Genomic DNA, 6,882 nt, shown 5'->3' with positions numbered 1-6,882 from the left:
ATGAATGTAATCAAATTTCCTGACTCCAACAGTCATAGCAATCATTTCTCTTCTACTGCAATAGTACATTTTGCAAGATTAGTGCTAGCACAATGACAACATGCACATTTTGCACTTCAAAAAGACAACAGGCCAGCACTATCACATTCCATGGGTATGCTTTCAGGCACAGATAGATTAACAGATTGCTGACTAGTGTTAATAGTTTCCATGTTTTCACAGCTATTAAATATGCACTATTTGGCTATATGTCCTTTTCTGTAGCATTTAAAACACATTGTTCAATGATGACAATGTTTTCTTCATTGAATGTAGCTGGGTGATTACTGTAAACTTTTTGTACGTGCAAATTTGACTTAGAATCTGCAGACTCACTTTGTAACAGACATACCTTCAGATGAAATGTTAAACCAAGGACTCATCTGCATAAAGTTAGTGGTAGCTCAGGTGGATGTAAAAGATCCTATGGCATCCATGAAAATGAGTAGGGGTACTTTATTTAAAAAATATACAGACATTTACAGAAAACATACACACACACACACACACACACACACACACACATATATATATATATATATATATATATATATATATATACATACATATAAATATATATATGTATATATACAATGGATACAAACATTGTACACACCCCTGTTAAAATGCCAGGTTCTTGTAATATAACAAATGAGACCACGATAAATCATTTAAAAATTTTCCCAATTTTAATGTGACATATAACCTGTACAATTCAAATGAAAAACAAACAAATCTGTTAGGGGAAAACTATAAAAAAATAAAAAAAACGCACAATAAGCTGCTTGTATAAGTGTGCACACCCTTAAACTAATACTTTGTTGAAGCACCTTTTGATTTAATTACAGCATTCAGTCCTCTTGGGTAGGAGTCTATCAGCATGGTACATCTTGACTTGGCAATATTTGCCTACTCTTCCTAGCAAAAGCGCTCCAAATCTGTCAGATTGTGGGGGCATCTCTTGTGCACAGCTCTCTTCAGGTCACCCACAGATTTTCTATTGGATTTAGGTATGGGCTCTGGCTGGGCCATTCCCAAACATTAATTTTCTTCTGGTGAAGCCATTCTTTTGTTGATTTGGATGTATGCTTGTGGTCATTGTCATGCTGAAAGGTGAAATTCCTCTTCATCTTCAGCTTTCTAGCAGATGCCTGAAAGTTTTGGGTCAAAAGTGACTGGTATTTGGAACTGTTCATAATTCCCTCCACCTTGACTAAAGCCTCATTTCCAGCTGAAGAAAAGCAACCCCAAAGCATGAAACTGCCACCACCATGCTTCACCATGGGGATGGTGATCTTTTGGTGATGCAAAGTGTGGTTTTTGCGCCAAACATACCTTTTGGAATTGTGGCAAAAAAATTCAACCTTGGTCTTATCAGACCATAACACATTTTCCCACATGCTTTGGGGAGACTTGATGTATTGTTTTGTAAATTTTAGCTGGGCTTGGATGTTCTTCTGTGTAAGAAAAGGCTTCCGCCTTGCAACCCTACCCCATAGCCCAGCCATACGGAGAATATGGGAGATTGTTGTCACATGTAGTACACAACCAGTACTTGCCAGAAATTCCTGCAGCTCCTTCAATATTGCTGTAGGTCTCTTGGTAGCCTCCTTGACCAGTTTTTGTCTTGTCTTTTCATCAGTTTTGTAGGGATGTCCAGTTCTTTGCAACATCACTGTTGTCCCATATTTTCTCCACTTTTTGATGACTGTCTTCACTGTGTTCCATGGTACATCCAATGCTGTGGACATTTTTTGTACCCTTCTCCTGACTGATACCTTTCAACAATGAGATCCCTTTGATGCTTTGTAAGCTTTCTGTGAACCATGGCTTTTGCTGTTGTGGGCAACTGAGTAAATGTCAGGAAAATCCTACTAGGATAGCTGAACTTTATTTGGGGTTAATCAGAGTCTCTTTAATTGATGGCAGGTGTGTACCTAAGAATACTGAATGCTGTAATTAAATTAAAAGGTGCTTCAACAAAGTATTCGTTTAAGGGTGTGCACACTTACGCAACCAGCTTATTGTACATTTTTTTTTTTTTTTTTATATTTGTTCCCTAACAGATTTGCTTGTTTTTTCAATTGAATTGTACAGGTTATAGATCACATTAAAGGTGGGAAAAGTTTTGAAATTATTTATTGTGTTTTTATTTTATTATCGCACAAAAGCATGGAATTTTAACAGGGGTTTACACATTTTATATCCACTATGTGTGTGTGTGTGTGTGTATATATATATATATATATATATATATATATATATATATATATATATATATATATATACATTTTACAAAACTAACTTTTTTACAATATTGTTAATAAACATTAAAATGAAAAACACTTTTAGTTTTGAGATCCCCATCCAAATTTCCATAGCCAAAATCTTTTCGTTAACACCATTGCCAAATCCCATTTTTCAGTAAAAAATATTTCCTTAACTATTTGATTCCAAATTAACTAGGTTATGCAAAATATTCTTTTATCAATTTTTGTTACATATGTGAAGATAGGTGATGTCTGCCAGCCTAGCTAGATAGACTTTTGTAGATAACTCTGTCATTTGTAAATATTAATGTAAGCCACAGGCTTGTTCTCTGAAATGTGAAAAGACTGTATTGGATGTTGAACTGGAAAAAAATGCAACAACAGTGCACTCTGGTGTAAGAACACTGATAAGTCAAGCATTGTGAAATCCTTTGATCTAAAACTCAGAGCCGAGATGTCTAGAGGGAGGCATTCTGCCTATTGTTTTGAGGGCAGAGTTAATGGCTAGAATTTACATGTATAATTTCTTTTATTGCTCTGGCTTCCTAACAAGCTGCAAGATCAAAAGGGATATTAACCTTTGATTTTCTGTTAGCATGGGAACCAGAAAGAAATGATGTAATCTGAAATGAATCAGTGGTACTGTGTTATCAATTTAAGGGCAGATAGAATGAGAGCATTTAGTATTTGTCTTGAGAACATCCAACATCACCAGAACTGTCTTGCTCTATATGTAAGTTTATTTTAGAACTGTGTTTTCTCTTAGATATAACTAGGAACTAGGACGATTAGATTAGTTTTATTCTGTACTGATGTCAGAACTTTTCTACTGTATTATTTTAAGTATTTCTATGTGATCTTTGAACTCTTGACTAGCACTGTGTAGTAAGAACTATGTTCTTGTGTTTTTATTATTTATTATTAAATATTTTTAAACCTTTCAACTGTGGCTGTTTTGTGTAAAGATAATTTTAAGCTCTAAGAGTTCATTGCATGTATTTAGTGATATTGTACAAAGCCACTCCAAATAAGCCTTGACTGTTCAGTTGCACTTACCATTTGGATAATAATATTGCACAGTAGAATGGGACACCCTTTCATAAGGGCCTTTTTGTAGCTAATAAATATTAGTGGGTGGTGGCAAGTGGTACTACCGTATAGTCTGGGTAAAAGGGGCACAGCTGGAGAACCTGTGCCAGCCTTCCCCAGGAGTGTCTGTGTGGTTGTATATAACTCTCATCTCAAAGTGTGTGTGTGTATGTGTGTGTGTGTGTGTGTGTGTGTGTGTGTGTGTGTGTGTGTGTGTGAACTACTTGGGCAGGGGCACAAAGCACTGGTTGGACAGAGAGGGTGCTGGAGGTTTTAGCTTGCCCACTAGGGTGAGATCTGGACCCTATAGCTGTGCCATTAGGGAGTCTTATTAAGGATCTGGAGAGAAAGGGAGAAACCAGCCCCAGACTGACTGTGATCTCTGTGTGCTCTTAAGGGAAATTGTACTTCACTGTGTCTGTATTTATTATCCTTTCCCTATATGGACACCCCTCACTGGTGTTAGTGGTGCGGAGTGAGGCTCCCTGATTGCTGGGTGAGTGCACGGGTGTCACATATTAATTGTTTGGCAGTGGTGGGATATCCACACCACATATTAATTGGTTAGCAAATACTAATTGGCTTGTAGTGGTGTGGGTAGTGTGAATTCCTGTAACTTGTGTACAGTGATCACTCAAGTGTTTTTGTACTCTAAATCAGCCATGCAGTGAATACTCAGAGTTCAAATCACAATTATTTTATTTCTTTTGTTAGCTTAGTCAGTCAGAGAGAGCAGGTAACATGTCAGCAGAGGAGTATGGAAAGTTGACAAGGAGCCAGCTGGCTGAGAGGTGCCAGGCTAAGGGACTGGTGCATGGAAACCTGACTAAGGCAGACAGGATTGCAGCTTTGGTAACAGCTGCATCAGAAAACAGCAACCAGGAGGACAATCAGACTGGCAGTGGAGATGTACCACATTCAGAGAATGGACAGCTCAACCTTTCTGTGGAGGACTTAAAAATCCATCTGTAGCTAAAGAGACTTGAGTTGGAGGCCAGGTGTTTGCAAATAGAAGAAGCTGAGAGATCAAGGTATCTAGTGAGGACAATGAGAAACTGCAACATTTGCAGACTAAGGAGAATGAGAAACTGCTACGCCTGGAAGCTTGGGAAAAGGAAAGGCAGAGGCAGCATGAAAAGGAGATGCTGACTCTTCACCAGAGTCATGGAGGTAATGGGGAAGGGAGTAACCGGGCACCAGAAGCACAAAAGGTCAATAAATTTCTTCTGCAGTTTACAGAGGGGGATAATTTTGATAGTTTCATTTATATGTTTAAGAGGGTATATAAACAGTATGATGTTGACCAAAGGCTCTGTGTATGGTTCCTGACCCCCTTACTCCATGGTAAAGCTGTAAGTGTGTTATCTAAATTTTCTGAACAGGAATCTTATGATTATACTACTGTTAAGAACTGCTTGTTAGAATGTTTTAAGCTAACACCTGAAACTTATAGGAAAAAGTTTTGTGAGCATAGACGCAAGGCAGATGAAAGTGTGTGTGAATATGTTGGTGAATTGAGTACTTATTTTCATAGCTGGGTGAATGGATGTCAGGCCACCACTTTTGAAGGGCTAGCAGACGTTTTGGTGAGGGAACAAGCCCTTAGCACTTTGCCTGAGGACATGAGGCTCTGGTTAGCTGATAGACAATGTGGTACTTCAGATGAGTTGGGGAAGAAGGGAGACCTATACCTAGCAAGCAGGGCATCCCTGCACAGGAAAAGGACATCCTGTACTGCTCATGGGTCTAAAGTAACCCATGGTTGGCAGCACAGACTGATCCAATAAAATCTGCCAGTAGCAGGGGAAGCCACTAGTCCAGGTATTCGTCCAGGACATAGGGTTAAATGTTTTGAATGCAACCAGTGGGGCCATGTGGCATACAGATATCCACGGAGGCAAGGTAGGGAACAAAAGGTGAGGGAGCCAGTAAATGAGGAAGACAAAATGTCAATAGTAGGTTGTCTTGAGTCAACAGGGGTACTGAACTACCATCCTGCAGATGTCCCGATAGGGAAGGATTTGGATGAGGCAGTACCATGTGCTTATGCAGTTACACGCATTCAGGCTAGGAGACAAGCATGTGGGTCTGGTAGCCTGGGGGAGACCCAGACAGACTGCATACTTGCAGCCAGGACTGGTGAGGTGGTTACTTCAGGAAGGGAGATACTCTGTAGCAGTGAGACTGAATGTGAGCCACAGCTACTTGTGGGTACTCATGTTCCCTTGGACAGAGTGACTGATAAGGTAGAAGTGATTAGTAGTACCCAGACTGACAGTGGGGTACCACTGTCAGGGAATGCCAGACTTCCTTTGGAAGGGGAGCTGGGAAGGGTTACGAAGGGAGAGTTGAGACAGGCTCAGCTCTCAGACCCTACATTGCAAGGCCTGAGAGAGGTAGCTAGTGAGGGAACTGATTCTCAAGGGAAGGGAGAATCTGTATACTAGGACAAAGGGTTACTGTACAGAGGGTGTACCCCTGAGGGAGGGCTAGAAGGTGAGAGGGTACAGCTGTTGGTAGTGCCTAGAACCTCCCATCTTTTGCTTCTAGCCATAGCCCATGATATTCCCTTTGCAGGTAATATGGGTATAAAATGTACCAAGATATGTATTATGTAGAACTTCTATTGGCCTGGAATTTCCAGAGAGGTAACCGGGTACTGCAGGACCTGTGAGCAGTGCCAAAAGGTAGGCAAGGCAGGAGACAAGTTGAGAGCTCCTTTGATGCCTTTGCCTGTGATTGAGGAGTAATTTCAGAGGGTAGCTATGGATATTGTGGGGCCTCTGAGTACCCCAAGCTCCACAGGGAAAAAGTATATCCTAGTGGTAGTAGATTATGCTACAAGATACCCTGAGGTAGTGGCTTTGTCCTCTATTGAGGCAGAAAATGTGGCAAATGCTTTGTTAGAGATTTTCAGCAGTGTAGGTTTTCCAGAAGAAATACTGACTGTCAGACCTGTTGGCTTGTCTGTGGAAATACTGTGGGGTGAAGCACCTGAAGACCACCCCCTACCATCCTAAGACTAATGGTCCGGTTGAGAGGTTAAACTCTACAGTCAAGTCCATGCTACAGGTATTTGCAGACCAGTTTAAGAGGGAGTGGGGACAAATATTTGCCCCATCTGTTGTTTGTTTACAGAGAGGTTCCTCACAAATCCACAGGTTTTTCACCCTTTGAGTTGCTGTATGGGCATAGGGTGAGGGGACCTCTAGATTTAATTCATGATGAGTGGGAAGGTGAGTGTGAACCTCACAAGAAGTCTGTTGAGGCATATGTCCTAAACCTCAGAACAAGGCTCAGGAAAGTCATGGGTTTGGCCCAGGAGAACTTGGCAGAAGCCCAACAACAGAAAAAGGTCTGGTATGACCAGAATGCTCGAGCTAGTGAGTATGCTGTAGCGCAGTAGGTAATGGCTCTCATTCCAGTCAGATACAACAAACTGCAAGCAGCTTGGGAGGGACCCTACAAGGTGGTAAGAATGGTA

The sequence above is a fragment of the Protopterus annectens genome, chromosome 12.part0, assembly GCF_019279795.1.
Source record: "Protopterus annectens isolate FY-2018-M chromosome 12.part0, PAN1.0, whole genome shotgun sequence".
Lineage (NCBI taxonomy): Eukaryota > Metazoa > Chordata > Ceratodontiformes > Protopteridae > Protopterus > Protopterus annectens.
This window is presented reverse-complemented; position numbering follows the sequence as displayed.